Below are 7,625 nucleotides of genomic sequence, written 5' to 3'. Positions count from 1 at the left end.
ACACACACACACATCTGGACACATCAGCTGAGACACACATCTGGACACATCAGCTGAGACACACATCTGGACACATCAGCTGAAACACACACACACACACATCTGGACACATCAGCTGAAACACACACACACACACATCTGGACACATCAGCTGAGACACACATCTGGACACATCAGCTGAGACACACATCTGGACACATCAGCTGAGACACACATCTGGACACATCAGCTGAAACACACACACACACACACACACATCTGGACACATCAGCTGAGACACACATCTGGACACATCAGCTGAAACACACACACACACATCTGGACACATCAGCTGAGACACACACATCTGAACACATCAGCTGAGACACACACATCTGGACACATCAGCTGAGACACACACACATCTGGACACATCAGCTGAGACACACACATCTGAACACATCAGCTGAGACACACACATCTGGACACATCAGCTGAGACACACACACACACACATCTGGACACATCAGCTGAGACACACACATCTGGACACATCAGCTGAGACACACATCTGGACACATCAGCTGAGACACACATCTGGACACAACAGCTGAAACACACACACACACACATCTGGACACATCAGCTGAGACACACATCTGGACACATCAGCTGAGACACACACATCTGGACACATCAGCTGAGACACACATCTGGACACATCAGCTGACACACACACACACACACACACACATCTGGACACATCTGGACACATCAGCTGAGACACACATCTGGACACATCAGCTGACACACACACACACACACATCTGGACACATCAGCCGAGACACACACATCTGGACACATCAGCCGAGACACATCTGGACACATCAGCTGAGACACACATCTGGACACATCAGCTGAGACACACATCTGGACACATCAGCTGAAACACACACACACACACACACATCTGGACACATCAGCTGAGACACACATCTGGACACATCAGCTGAAACACACACACACACACATATCTGGACACATCAGCTGAGACACACATCTGGACACATCAGCTGAGACACACATCTGGACACATCAGCTGACACACACACACACACACACACATCTGGACACATCTGGACACATCAGCTGAGACACACATCTGGACACATCAGCTGACACACACACACACACACACATCTGGACACATCAGCCGAGACACACACATCTGGACACATCAGCCGAGACACACATCTGGACACATCAGCTGAGACACACATCTGGACACATCAGCTGAGACACACATCTGGACACATCAGCTGAAACACACACACACACACATCTGGACACATCAGCTGAGACACACATCTGGACACATCAGCTGAAACACACACACACACACACACATCTGGACACATCAGCTGAGACACACATCTGGACACATCAGCTGAGACACACACACACACATCTGGACACATCAGCTGAGACACACATCTGGACACATCAGCTGAAACACACACACACACACACACATCTGGACACATCAGCTGAGACACACATCTGGACACATCAGCTGAAACACACACACACACATCTGGACACATCAGCTGAGACACACACACACACACATCTGGACACATCAGCTGAAACACACACACACACATCTGGACACATCAGCTGAAACACACACACACACACACATCTGGACACATCAGCTGAGACACACATCTGGACACATCAGCTGAGACACACATCTGGACACATCAGCTGAAACACACACACACACACACATCTGGACACATCAGCTGAGACACACATCTGGACACATCAGCTGAGACACACATCTGGACACATCAGCTGAAACACACACACACACACATCTGGACACATCAGCTGAAACACACACACACACACATCTGGACACATCAGCTGAGACACACATCTGGACACATCAGCTGAGACACACATCTGGACACATCAGCTGAGACACACATCTGGACACATCAGCTGAGACACACATCTGGACACATCAGCTGAGACACACATCTGGACACATCAGCTGAAACACACACACACACACATCTGGACACATCAGCTGAGACACACATCTGGACACATCAGTTGAAACACACACACACACACATCTGGACACATCAGCTGAGACACACATCTGGACACATCAGCTGAGACACACATCTGGACACATCAGCTGAAACACACACACACATCTGGACACATCAGCTGAGACACACATCTGGACACATCAGCTGAGACACACACATCTGGACACATCAGCTGAGACACACATCTGGACACATCAGCTGAGACACACACATCTGGACACATCAGTTGAAACACACACACACACACACACATCTGGACACATCAGCTGAGACACACATCTGGACACATCAGCTGAGACACACATCTGGACACATCAGCTGAAACACACACACACACACATCTGGACACATCAGCTGAGACACACATCTGGACACATCAGCTGACACACACATCTGGACACATCAGCTGAGACGCACACATCTGGACACATCAGCTGAGACACACATCTGGACACATCAGCTGAGACACACATCTGGACACATCAGCTGAAACACACACACACACACACATCTGGACACATCAGCTGAGACACACATCTGGACACATCAGCTGAAACACACACACACACACATCTGGACACATCAGCTGAAACACACACACACACACACATCTGGACACATCAGCTGAGACACACATCTGGACACATCAGCTGAAACACACACACACACACATCTGGACACATCAGCTGAGACACACATCTGGACACATCAGCTGAAACACACACACACACACACATCTGGACACATCAGCTGAGACACACATCTGGACACATCAGCTGAAACACACACACACACACACATCTGGACACATCAGCTGAGACACATCTGGACACATCAGCTGAGACACACATCTGGACACATCAGCTGAAACACACACACACACACATCTGGACACATCAGCTGAGACACATCTGGACACATCAGCTGAAACACACACACACACACATCTGGACACATCAGCTGAGACACATCTGGACACATCAGCTGAGACACACATCTGGACACATCAGCTGAAACACACACACACACACACATCTGGACACATCAGCTGAGACACACACATCTGGACACATCAGCTGAGACACACATCTGGACACATCAGCTGAGACACACACATCTGGACACATCAGTTGAAACACACACACACACACATCTGGACACATCAGCTGAGACACACATCTGGACACATCAGCTGAGACACACATCTGGACACATCAGCTGAAACACACACACACACATCTGGACACATCAGCTGAGACACACATCTGGACACATCAGCTGACACACACATCTGGACACATCAGCTGAGACGCACACATCTGGACACATCAGCTGAGACACACATCTGGACACATCAGCTGAGACACACATCTGGACACATCAGCTGAAACACACACACACACACATCTGGACACATCAGCTGAGACACACATCTGGACACATCAGCTGAAACACACACACACACATCTGGACACATCAGCTGAAACACACACACACACACATCTGGACACATCAGCTGAGACACACATCTGGACACATCAGCTGAGACACACATCTGGACACATCAGCTGAAACACACACACACACACACATCTGGACACATCAGCTGAGACACACATCTGGACACATCAGCTGAAACACACACACACACATCTGGACACATCAGCTGAGACACATCTGGACACATCAGCTGAGACACACATCTGGACACATCAGCTGAAACACACACACACACACATCTGGACACATCAGCTGAGACACACATCTGGACACATCAGCTGAAACACACACACACACACATCTGGACACATCAGCTGAGACACACATCTGGACACATCAGCTGAAACACACACACACACACATCTGGACACATCAGCTGAGACACACATCTGGACACATCAGCTGAAACACACACACACACACATCTGGACACATCAGCTGAGACACACACACACACACATCTGGACACATCAGCTGAGACACACATCTGGACACATCAGCTGAGACACACATCTGGACACATCAGCTGAAACACACACACACATCTGGACACATCAGCTGAGACACACATCTGGACACATCAGCTGAGACACACATCTGGACACATCAGCTGAAACACACACACACACACATCTGGACACATCAGCTGAGACACACATCTGGACACATCAGCTGAGACACACATCTGGACACATCAGCTGAAACACACACACACACACATCTGGACACATCAGCTGAGACACACATCTGGACACATCAGCTGAAACACACACACACACACATCTGGACACATCAGCTGAGACACACATCTGGACACATCAGCTGAAACACACACACACACACATCTGGACACATCAGCTGAGACACACGTAGGGCTGCAACAACTAATCGATAAAATCAATAATAATCGATTATGAAAATCGTTGTCAACGAATGTCATTATCGATTAGTTGGTCTGTTACGTCACGGGGAGCGTTTACTGGTGATTGGTTGAAACAGGCCAAAGCGCTTCATGAGGCACACACACGCAAGGTCTCTCTCCCTCCGTTGCTCTGCCGCGCGCTCGCGCTACACAGTTTGGAGCACAGTCTCTTCTGTCTCGCATGCGCGCTCTTGCTTGCGCGCTCAAATCCCGGGAGTTTGAACTAATTTGCGAGCCGCTATCAATATGCGGGTGACTTCCAGAACTTCCGGGATCTTGGGATGTCTGTATTTTGCGTCTCGAGCATCAGGTTGCGCAATCAGTTCGCTCGCAACATAAGTGATGGATTAAAATAGTGCTACCGCAGAAATATTAAATTAAAACGGTCTTTACAAAGCGAAGCACTAAATATAAAGGCAGTTAATAACAGCAGCAGTACATTATTGTTTTTTAGTCCCTGTACTCAGTGGTTTTCAGCGAATGTTTGTGCACAAATGCATCATTTTTCCTGTCCTTTTACTCAAGCCTGTTAGCTTCTGCGTACCTCCACTGCACTCTTTATATAGCATTTGTCTACTATTAAGTTTTAATTGTTTTTCAAACGCGATCTACTGCGGCTCTACGTTCACACGCTTGTTTTCAGTCTTTCTATATTTATTTTTTACAAATTATCCTTATAATTCAATTAATTTTGAATAAAAATTAAATGAATTATATATTTGAGATGGTTTTAGTTTATATCTTCACATCTGAACAACATGTCTGTAAATTTGTTTTAACAAAAATTGTGTTAAAACAATATGTTGGATATAAATGTTTTTTTTTTTTACATTAATCATGGTTGTCAACTTGCCATCAGCAATTATCATTAAAAACAATGCAAATATTGATATTTGTAAAACTCAATGTGTGGCTTTTGCACTTTTTAAAGTACACTTTTACACATAAATATCCTAATTTAGGGTTTTAGGTAACACTTTATTTTACGGTGTCCTTGTTACATATGTTACATGTACTTACTGTAGTAATAACAGTAAATTATGCATAATTACATGCAACTAACCCTCAACCTAATCCTACCCTATTCCTATAGTAAGTACATGTAGTTACTTTATATTACTCTGTACTTAAATATATAATTACACTGTAACAAGGACACCTTAAAATAAAGTGTAACCGGGTTTTATTTAGTCATAATAAACAAAAAATCTAATTGAATTTTTATCCGATTAATCGATTAATTGAAAAAATAATCGTCCGATTAATCGATTATCAAAATAATCGTTAGTTGCAGCCCTAATCTGGACACAACAGCTGAGACACACACATCTGGACACATCAGCTGAGACATCTGGACACATCAGCTGAGACACACACACATCTGGACACATCAGCTCAAACACACACACACACACACACATCTGGACACATCAGCGCTTCCTCTTCTGCTCTGAGTCAGTGAGCGTGTGATAAGAGTGTGTGTTCCTCTTTCAGGGATTTTTACTGTGTCATAACAGCACCTTTAGTAAAGCAGAGGGGTTACAGACTAGCCTTCGGAAAGATCAGAAAAATTCCTTGGCATTTTTGTAATCTCGACTGTAATCTTTATTGTAAAACAGCCAGATGATGATTTCAAGCAGCGACATGCAGCGAGAGAGCTTACACTTCCTCTAAAACTATTTTAAACATCACATTTTCGTATAATTATTGTTATATACGCTCTTAAAAATAGAGGTGGTTTTCTCATTTTTTTAGTTCCCCAAAGAAACCTCCAGCGATCATTCTTAAAAGAAACCCTTTTTCTTAGAAGAAAAACAAACCTTTTCCACTCTAATGAAGCTTTAGTGCAATGCAAAGATTATATGGATGTTAAAGGTTCTTCATGAAACCATCAATACTTTTAATTTTAATCGAGAGACTACATGGAATGTGTGACCTTTTATAAATTAATCTGAAGCACCCCAAACTGTGAGTGACACACACAAACACACTCATACACACACACACACACACACACACACTCACTATGGTCGCACCGCAGGACTATTTTTAAGTGAATGCAAAATTGTGAAAAACTTTCAGGAAAGGTAACCTGTTGCAGCATGTAAAGTATCCACTTCCTCTTTTACATTCATATAATCTTTACATCTATAATCTTGATGTTAACTGGAAAAGGGTGGTGTGTGTCAGCTACTCAATTTGTGCATTTGGGCCACACTTATGGTCTCCACACCGTTCATATATTCATATTTCATAAACACCTGGTTTCTGTTTGATATTAGAGGTGACATATGGATCATGTGATCTCCTTCTGATCACGTGCATCATCATAGGTTTTGACAGAAAATACAAATCAGGGCTCCAGTTCCTCTTTCTGGAGCAATCCTGCTGCATTATACGAGGAACTACTTTAACGAGGACCGGTTTTAAAAACGCTCAGTTTATACTGGATCATTTATATTGGCTCGGAGTTACTTTACAATCTATTCATTCCACAATAAAGTTTCATTTTCGTTTTCCTGAAAGTATCAAATCTCGTGAAAAGCAGTTTTCATCAGATGCGACTGATCAAGATCAAACTAAAGCTTAATGACGTTAAAAGACTCGAAACGGTCGTGTATTCACAGAATCTGTATCAAACAATGTCACGAGCGCAGAAAACACCAGTGTAAACAATGTGATCTGCAAGCTTACCGGAGGATAAACACCGACAGGAGCGACGACACCAACAAAGACCGGCTTTTATCCCTTGGCGATGAAGGTCTTGTAACGGAGCGCACAATGTGTCTTCATGAAGGAATATGCCAAAGTTATAACCGCTGGACTGAGAGTGAATCACATTCCCCAACTTCCCGTTTCTGCAGACGGTCACGTTACTGAAGCTCATCACGTGACTTCACGAGCGCGTAGCTGCTTTCATTATAGACAGAGGTTGCTATTAATTTATGCTATTGTAATTTATATGTTGTATGAACATTTTGATTTGTGTCTTATCAGAATGTAAAAATGATGTGTTATTTGCGAAATAAAATTAAATGTTTGTATTCCTCTAGGGGGCGCTGTGCCATACAGCTCAATCCTGCATTGAACCCCATACAAA

At 44.2% G+C, this 7,625-nt stretch overlaps 1 protein-coding gene across 1 annotated transcript in view; it reads right to left on the bottom strand.

The window, feature by feature from the left end:
- tcirg1b (T cell immune regulator 1, ATPase H+ transporting V0 subunit a3b) overlaps window positions 1-7,359 on the bottom strand; it is a 39,091-nt gene extending 31,732 nt beyond the window's left edge. Inside the window, exon 1 of the mRNA XM_056241521.1 lies at window positions 7,220-7,359. The gene's annotated coding sequence lies outside the window, so the exon portion shown is untranslated. The remainder of the gene's footprint in view (window positions 1-7,219) is intronic.
- Window positions 7,360-7,625: the final 266 nt, after the last annotated feature.

Source organism: Rhinichthys klamathensis, unplaced genomic scaffold (assembly GCF_029890125.1).
Source record: "Rhinichthys klamathensis goyatoka isolate OS25496 unplaced genomic scaffold, OSU_Roscu_1.1 h1tg000652l_1, whole genome shotgun sequence".
Classification (NCBI taxonomy): domain Eukaryota; kingdom Metazoa; phylum Chordata; class Actinopteri; order Cypriniformes; family Leuciscidae; genus Rhinichthys; species Rhinichthys klamathensis.
This window is presented reverse-complemented; position numbering and strand designations above follow the sequence as displayed.